This window comes from Rhineura floridana, chromosome 3, assembly GCF_030035675.1.
Source record: "Rhineura floridana isolate rRhiFlo1 chromosome 3, rRhiFlo1.hap2, whole genome shotgun sequence".
In the NCBI taxonomy this organism is placed as follows: Eukaryota; Metazoa; Chordata; class Lepidosauria; order Squamata; family Rhineuridae; genus Rhineura; species Rhineura floridana.
In genome coordinates, this window is record NC_084482.1 from 167,603,531 (window position 1) to 167,613,529 (window position 9,999).

A 9,999-nucleotide genomic window follows, 5' to 3' on the forward strand; every position below is an offset into this window, starting at 1 on the left:
CACTAGTCTTAACTGTGCAAAAGCACTCCTGGCCACAGGCTGGAGTCCTTACTGTTTTATTTATTGTGGCATGCATTTTTGTGGACTTACAACCACTTCATCAGATGCATGAAAGGTTATCATTAATTAGTGGACTGTATATATAGAAAGAGATCTATCTAGTTGTGACTGTCTCCTTATGGAAGGCTCTTTGATCTTGTGCAGCTTCTGTGAACAGCAGAAGGTAAGCATTGTGAATAGGAGTACAAGGGCTGCAGCAGATTTTGTGAAAATCACTTTCCTTTCACTTCCATTTCTGGAAGCCTCTGTTGAAGTAAAGAACCTTCTATGAGTGAAGGGGCACAATTGGATACAACCCAATTTCTAGATATAGATAACATTACTAAGGTAAACAGCAGTGCCCAAATATCATAACATGTCTGTGGCAATGGCACAAAGCTAGTACTCCCTAAAATAGCAGGTCCTTTTCTTCTGAGCTCTAACCACAAACCTAGCTTGTAGAATGTCTCATTCACATTGGAGATGAAATTGCTGGTGTCCAAGTACCGAACCGGTACAAGGTGGCAGATCAGCACAGAATAAGGATCAGCTAACTGCAGAGATTTTATGTGTATTTCCTCTCACAAGGGCTATGTCAGTCTTTGCCAACCTGATTCCATCCAGATACTGGCTAGGACTGATGGCAGCTGTAGTCCCAAACATCTGGAAGGCACCAGGTTGTTGAGGGGTGCCCTATGGATTAATATATGTAAGGGTGTCTGTGCATCTATACCTATCTACTTAATACTTCCCTTTATAAAAATAAAATCTGATTTCTAATTTTGGAGTCCCAGCTGGATTTTCAGGTGACTTTCACATGGGTGCTGAGGCAAGCCACGCTGTGCTCTGCAATTCAGTTGACCCAGGCTTTTGAAACAGAAAGAAGCAAGCTGTTTTCTCAGTTGACACATAATCGACAGTGAAATACCAGACTGTTTTAAAGATACAGTTGTTAGATTTCAACCTTCCACTGTAACCTTCCAGTACTGATATGCAAGTGTATTTCTTAAACATAAATATAATTCATTGGAGGCAGGTCCATTAGGATGAACGGGGCAGTGCCCCACCTACCTCAGCCTGGCCTCATCTGCCTGCCTCTTAACTTGCAACTAGTCAGAGGTGGGTCTGCCTGTCATTGACTCTGGCTTCACTTTTTCTTGGTCTCCTTGCTTTCCCTCCTACCTGGGGTAGTGTAGTGGCAAATTCAGAAGTGTAGGGTCCCTTCATGATAGTCATGCCATGTCCCCTCACAGCCACACCTCTTTTCTCCCTTTCCCTCATCTCTCTTGCTCTCCAAGTCCACACTCCACTCCAACGGATGTCCTTAGGAGCCAATCAACATGAAAGGACAAGGACTCTTCTTAGTGGCCCCTTTCATGCTCATTGATACATAAATAGGGACTTGGCTAGGACCCTGCTACCAAAAAAGTAGGGGGTCTATGACCCCCTGAGACCTTGGAGGACCATACCCCTGCCTACCTTTCCCAGTGGGTGCCAGCTACCACTTATATAATTAATTTCCTCTGGGGACTTCTTTTCTTTTTCTTTGAAAAAGGAAGTTACTGATATAATGAATTGCAATTTACTGCTAAGATTTGGTAGCTGCTGGGACAGGATGAATATAGAAATTGCTACCACTTCTCTGACCAACAAGTACATTTTGAAAAACAAGACCTTCAAGTAAAACCAAAGCTAAAATAATGTTGAATATTGAATTGGGGGTTTCTGTTACAACTCTTTTAGCATATTCTTTGTTCTTCTACATTGTACAATAGCTAAAGGGGTATTTTCTTACCATGTTGAGAAGAGTGGCTTTCTGCTGAAATCAAGTGAGCTGATCCCCTCCATCAGGGCTCTCTTGTAGGGCCAATAGCTTTGTGAGATATATCATTCCTATAAGGGTCAGAGCACATCAACAAAAGGACAAAGCCCATATGAATAATTACTGGGCTTTCCTTTCAGTGGTTTGTCTGCCACTGTTGACAGGTTTCTCCTGGTAGAGGCCTGATAATTCCATTTGGCTAGTGGTTTAAACAAAGGAAATACCAGATGAATGAAATGTATACACAGTCCCAAGAATGGTGCTATTATTTTCAATAGAATTTTCCTGGCATTAACTGTGGTAAAATGAATCACATAGACCAACATTTTTCATAAACCCCAATCATCTTACACTCATGTAAAAACTGATGTATATAAAAAATGTTCACTGGGGTGTAAAATGGAAACAATGAGGGTTTCAGACATACAATTTGTCATCCTGATTTTATATAACAGCAGGATGTAAGAATATAAATGGATGGTTTGGCAGGTGAAAAGTAAAATTGCCAAGAGAGAGAGAAGGATATTGTTGCTAACTCAACAGCTGGTATATTGCCAAAGGACTCTTTTGCCACTTGAAACTTGACTTATACATAGATTGAAAAATCTTGCTAGACTCACATCCGTTTGATCTTGATTAAAATAAAGGCAGTGTTCCACATAAAAAACAGCAGTAGTTGATTTTTTGGTGATTGTAGCAGGATTATCATGATGCTAATAACTGTGAACCTCCTTTTGAAAACTTCTACATGATAATGTAAGAACATTCCTTTCAGCAATACCGCTGGAGGCCATATGGATTCCCTCCTACAGAAATGTGTGATTCATTCTCTGGGGAAATAGAAGCTAGCAGGATATTTCTGGAGACATGAAATAAATATGGGATTTTCTCCTTTGTTTACCAAGTAGCATATGATTATATGTTCTTCATATGCAAGGAACTGTGCTTACATGCAATTGATAAATGGACAAATCATTTTTCTACTGCCTATAGAGGAAAAGAAAACCCCAAGAGGAGAGACAGTGCTCTATTACACTTCACTCCAGAGTACAGTATATCATTTTGTTGCTGCAGTTATTTTTATATGGCTCTTGTTCATATATTTGCTCTTCAGAACAACTTTGACCAGAGACGAATTTGTGAATTAATAATAATAATAATAATAATAATAAATTTTATTTTTAGTCGCCTATCTGTCCGAATTAACGGACACTCTAGGCGACTTACAGCAAACAGAATAAAATGCAATATATAATCAATAAATCAATTAAGAAAACGGTAGGTGGATATGCAACTTGATAGCAGAAGACTGTATAATTCATGTGGTTCATGAATTTCACAATTATTTGTTGACATATAACAAATTAGTAAAAATGTTGAACAAAGTGTAACAATTTGTCTTTGTACAAATCAATGATTAGCAACAAAACTCAGAAAACACACACAAACCCAACAGCCAATGTGAAGAACAGAGTGAGAAAAAAATCACTTACAACAATACTAAAGCCAGACATTCTCCAGAGCCCCCTTAAGTAAGAAATTATTTGTGTGATCTCACAAAAGCAGGGAGGGTAAATAGTTGTATTACTCTGCATTCAGGAACTTTTAAGTCACTGCTGTGAAAGCAACACCCCATTGCCTTTTACTTCTTTCTCTCACAGAAATAATCCTGGGCAATAATCTTGAGAGGCTTTTCTCCCAAGTCTCGTGGCACTTTAAAATTCAGATCCAGGGGTTTTATCTAACTAAGAGTAGACCCAGTGAAATGAATGGACCTAAGTTAGTCGTATCCATTAATTTCAATAGACCTATTCTGACTAAAATTTAGCTGGATACATCCCCAAAACTAGAATGGACAGCCAATACAATTGATGTAGTATATGGCTTATTTTCCCTCTCCAATCAAGTTATGGGCAGTGGCAATGTCTCTACCAGCTGAAACTTCCAAACAGTTTTCAAAGGCAATCTAATGTGAAATCTGGTGTAGTAGTTGAGTCTCAAAATAATAATAATAATAATAATAATAATAATAAAATAATGTTGGAATGATGGGGAGCAGATTACTGCTTTTAAGAAAAATGATGGTCCAGCACATAAAAGATATATTTAGTCTCGCACTGAACATTACGTCTGAGTGGAGCCCAAGTCTGAGTACCTGATCCGGCAGTGGAATGATGATCATATCAGACACAAGGAGACTTACTTTTAGAATGTCTCTCCAACATAATTCCATATTTAGCTACAGTTGAGTATTGCCTCCAGATGCAGATTCAAGACCATGGCGCCGTTCCTAGATCACCTGATAAATGAAAACAAAGCTACAACTCCAAAGCCCCAGACAATTTCAGATAGAGATTTAATGCACAGAAAAATAAGAAAAGGATAAAACTGTGGGATACTATGTGGCAGATGCCAACTCCAAAGACAAACAAGGATTCCTGGTTTCACTTTCTAGCTATGGTGTGTTAAAAATGAATCAAACCAAAAAAATACAATTCCTTGAATACAAAATAGGAGTTCCAGGAGTTCAAGGTAATCTAACAAAATTTGGTGATCTACTTTCAGGTCTAGAATCCTCAGGAAATATTGTTCATTTCAATCTCTAGACAAAGATGATGTACTAGACCATGAAAGTGGTCTCAGTCCCAAATCAGGCCACACGCTTGATTGACGCTGCTTGAGGAATTGTTGATATTTTATTATAACATTTTGACTGAAAGTGATATGGCCAAACTATAGCGCCACACAGAAAGGAGACAATGCACATTCTGGTGGGGATTTGAACAGCAGAAGAGACAGTTGTGAAGAAAAATGATAATCTGAAAGAGTATTTGATTCTGAATGCCAGAGCCAACATTTTGGACAATGGAGGGGAGACATGAGAACACTTGATTTTCTTTTCTCAATATGGCAAAGATTAGCAGTATGATATCCTACGCATGCTTTCAAAAGTAAGCATCACTGATTTCAGTGTTTGGATGGACACATCTTCCCAAGTCCTTTCCATCTCATTTCCGCATGTGAATGGACTAAAGTCTCATTACCATGTGGATTTTAGGATACTTCTGAAAAATCTTTTTAAAATTAGCATTGGAAATCCTTTTTTAAAAAACCCACTGTAGATAGGTTCTATTTATGAAGTGTTCCAAAGGCTGCTTTTTTCCCCTTAACAGAATCAATCTGTACTATTTGTACTGATGAGGGCAGTCATCTTTTCCCATACAATACCTCTTTGTATGTGCCATTGTTCATACAATTATCCAAGAAGAGAAGCAAGACTGCTTATTGCAGCATTTTTAAAATCATTTAAACTTGTGCAGCAAAGGTGCCACACTTTGAAGCTGCTCATAGCAGCTCTACCCTGCTAAGTAAGAAAAAAGAATGAAAGAAGGCAGCCATCACCTTTTAAGTAGAACTTAACTAATCAATCGAACCAGTGCTTAGAAAGATTCAAAGATCTGCAAACTAAACCAAAGATCTATTCCACTTTCAGTAATGTTTTAGCTACAAACCAGGGAAGTTTGGTCCAAACTGCAGAGCTAACAAAATCCTCCCCCATCCCTAGATCAATGGGGCTAGCCTTAAGATAACTGTTCATGGCTTGTGGACTTAGGATGGAAAGTGAATCACACTCACTAGAGAGCAGTAAGTCCCATTGTAATCAGTGGAATCTACTTCCAAGTAAACATGCTTATGGTTGGTCCGTAGAGGTCCTACTATGATCCAATTACATGTATAAATGTCACATAACAGCATGTTCTAGCCCAATTTCCACCATGAAAATATGTAATCCAAGCCTCTGTGGACTGTACAAGTATGTACATGAAATTAGTATTCTGAAATTTAGTAGATTTCGTATGTAGGAAAGAAAAGCTGTTTTGAAATAATTGTCAGCCACAGCTCTGATATATTCCTCAGATGGGAAAATGAAAGCCCAGAGAGAGAGAGAGAGAGAGAGAGAGAGACAGAGAGAGCTATTACTGGAAGAGACATTGAGCATAATATTTTTATAAGGGCTGATAATGATAATAATAGAAGAAGAATGTGTAAAATCAACAAAAAACCCCATTAAAGCAGCATATCCATATCCAGTGAAAGTTAAGCAGGTTTACACTAATGAACTTAGAGTGCTTCACATGGTAATAAGAGGATAATGAGTATATCAAAAAGAGCATACATTAGCATCTAAAGTTTATACAAAAATTAATGTTTTAAATAGTTCCCAGATGGCTCTGTGCATCGGAAATGGTGTGATTGGGAAATAGCTCAATCTATTGTGGACAGAGAGTATACCAGGATGCATAGCTGATGACATGTTTACATTATTATTAAAAGAAATAATAAATGTTCTGATGGAAAATGTGGAGAAATGAGCTTGGTTTGAACAAGCTTCTCGCAGCTGAGTTGCTAGGATACATCACACACATATTATTTCTGCTTTTCTATATTTACTAGCATACAAAACAGGGTAGCCCTTAGGAGTATCTGGACGATAGACCCCAAACCAATCTAACTTCCATTTTAGAGTGGATTGCTACTGACCAGAAAAGTAGAGTGATGTATGTCTTGTTTTTATAAGGTATTTTTGTCTATGTTCTTTTATTATAGAGTTGTTCGCCGCTCTGAGCTTTCCAGGAAGATAGAGCGGCATAGAAATGTTTTAAATAAATAAATAAATAATAAATTTGACTTTATCCATTATTTCCAGTACAAACTGTGGGTTTCATCATTTTTGTGGATTACCAATGCTGGGTTATCAGTGGTGCAATTTGTGCTCTGTCCAACCTTCTGGCACCTTCTTCTGGTACCTTCTGAAGCCACTTCAGAAGCGCAATCTTACTATGGTAAATACAGTGTGCTGTAATCCCAGGGGTGTAGTGACAAGGGGGAGGGCAAATGGGGGCATTGCCCCCAAATGGTAATTCTGACCCCCAAATGAAATTTTCCTTCAGCCTCCAAATTTCTAGCATTGCAATAACATAAAACTTCACTTGAGCTTTTAGAAATACAGTTTAGGCATCCAAAGAGAGAGACAGGGCATTTACCAAGGGAATGTAACACCGCAAATATAAGAGTTGAAAGTGTAAATGAAGGGAACACAAATCTTGATGGATGGGGGACGGAGTTGGCAAACATAAGGGTTTGCAATTGGAGGAAGGAAAGGTGGGAAGGACAGCACTGTTATACACTGCAGAGCATTTCCCCTCCCCTGTAGTGCTCAGCCAGCTTCTATAAGTGGTGGGTGTGCCTAGGCTTTTGGGCCTAGACTTGTGCAGCAGCCTAGCTTAGTCCAGAGCAGGACCTGAGAAGACACAGAGAGGTGAGTGAGCTAGCTCTCCCAGGCCCAGGAAGTCTAATAAGACTTTACTAAATTAGCCAAGGCAATGGGAAGCTGAAATGTTTTGTGTGTGTTCATGCGTGTCTGGGGCCATTTCTTCTGCAGTTTGTTAAAAAAAAATTGAAAAATACATCCTTTCAAGCTGGTTCCATTTCAAAAAGATTTTGAAGAATATAATGTGGCCAGAGCCTTAATTGCAAGTTTTAGACCTCCACCCAAATGTAAAATTATCATTATAAATAATTAACCTTAGCTAACTTTTCTCATGCAAACTTATGTACTACTAAAATAGGGCATGCGGAATTTGCTGGTAGAGTCATCAGAAGCTGTTAGTAGGCTGGCTCAGGGCCTTTCTGTAGAATTGAGACTGTGTGCTGCTGTTGTTAATATTAGCACTTGTAATCCGGAGTTAATTCTAGCACTTGTACTACAGAGTTCCTATGTGACACACACGATGTCAAGCATTTCCTTATGAAAAGTAGGCTTTGCTATTAAAACTAATCTTGTGAAGCTCTTGTGAGAAGTTTCTACTGGCATTAATAAACGACTCTCAACTCTCCAATTAAAACTTGCCCAAAACCAGCAGGCAAGTATTCTAAGTGCTTATGCACCAACATTAGATGCTGATGAAGACATCAAGGAAAATTTTTATAACCAGCTGGACACCATCTTATCAGAGATATCTAAGGAGAATAAAATTATCCTCCTGGGCATTTTCAATGTAAGAGTTGGGCATGGTTTTGATTTATGGCCAGAAACCATTGGGAAAGAAGGAGTTGGCAATAGCAACCTGAATGGAATTCTACTTCTGACTAAATGTGCAGAGCATAATCTTGTTATTACAAACACACTCTTTTGCCGGAAAGATAAATTTAAAACATCATGGCAGCACCCTCGGTCGAAGCACTGGCATCTCCTGGATTACGTAATTGTCGTGATGTACTCCTCACTAGGGCCATGATGAGTGCTGATGACTGCTGGACAGATCACCGATTAATTCGATCCACTATGGCTATTAATATTGTTCCTCAACGTAGGCTCCAAGGAAGAAAACCAAGGCGTAAAATGAACATCCACGCCCTTCAAGATCCTATTAAGCGAGCCTGCTTTCAAACAACTCCCAAGAAACATCTACCTATGGAACTCCCTGAAAACGTCGAGGAACACTGGAGTAAACTGAAGACTTCCATTATTGCAGCATGTGAACAAACTATTGGATACCAAACTAAGAAACATCAGGACTGGTTTGATGAGAATGATAGTGAAATTGAACATATCATTGACAAGAAAAGGAAAGCCTTCCATATATGGCAAAAAAACATTAACTGTGCTGCTAAGAAAAAAAATCTATGCCAGTGCAAAGGCTGAGGTCCAAAGAAGAACTAGAGAACTTAAGAACGCCTGGTGGATAAAGAAAGCTCAAGAAATCCAGCATTTTGCAGATGCTCACAATGCACGGGGCTTTTTCAATGCCACAAAGGCCATCAACAGACCAACAAATTATGGTACAAATCCCTTACGTTCAATAGATGGTACCAAACTTCTAAAGGACAAAGTCAATTGCACTGCATTGGAAAGAGCATTACCACAACCTCCTTAATCGTAACTCTCATGTGGCTGGTGAGGTCTTCTCGCAAATCCTACAACAACAAATTAGAGATGAGCTTGCAGTATCCCCTAATTTGGATGAAGTCAGTAAAGCCATCAATCAAATGAAGAACAACAAAGCTAGTGGGCCTGATGGGATTCCTGCTGAAGTCTTTAAAGAAGGTGGGCCTGAATTTACACAACTTCATAAGATCATCGAAAAAATTTGGATGAGGGAGGAGATTCCGGAAGACTTTAGGGACACCATGATTATCACCCTTTTTAAGAAGGGTGATAAAACAGATTGTGGGAACTACCAAGGCAGCTCTCTTCTAGCTACTGCAGGTAAAATCTTTGTAAGGATCGTCGCAAACCGCCTCCTACCTATCTCAGAAGACATCCCAAGATGGTTTCCACCCTTCCAGGGGGACAGTGAACATGATCTTCACTGCACGACAGCTTCAAGAAAAATGCCAGGAGGAGAACCGACCTCTATATATGGTGTCTATTGATCTGACTAAGGCAGCCTTTACCAACCAGTGTGCCTCCAGATGTTGTTGGACCACAACTCCCATCAGCCTCAGCCAGCATTGCCAATGGTCAGAAAAGATGGGAGTTGTGGTCCAACAACATTTAGAGGCACACTGGTTGGGAAAGGCTGGACTAAGGCCTTTGATACTGTAAATCGAAGTGCTCTCTGGACCATACTTCTGAAAATTCAAGTCAGAAGTCAGAACTTCATTGTATATAGCCAAAGGCCTTAACAATGTATACAAAGTATTGCTTAAAAGACCCTTCTTACTCAAAGCTCTTATTAAAACAGAACATCCATTAAAAGGCTAAACACTCTGGCCTTAAAGATAAAATTTTATAATACCGTATATTTTTTAATATGGAGAGGCCTCAACTTCTTAGCTGCCAATGCAAACTGGACTACTGAATATGTGATATATAAATATTTGTCAACTAAAAGTTCCACTACTGTTTCTTGGGGTGTTTGATCAGAGAACATCCAAATAATATCTGACAGGAATTTTTCCCTGGGATCCACATACAAAGGACAGTACAGCAGGTAATGGATTATATCTTCAATCTGATTACACCCATAAATACAGTTCTGTTCTGTGACTGGAATTCTAAGGTAACTCCCATCAAGATATGCAGAGGGCATCTGCTGAAACCTGAGTTCTGTAAATGCCCTTCTGAGCTTGGG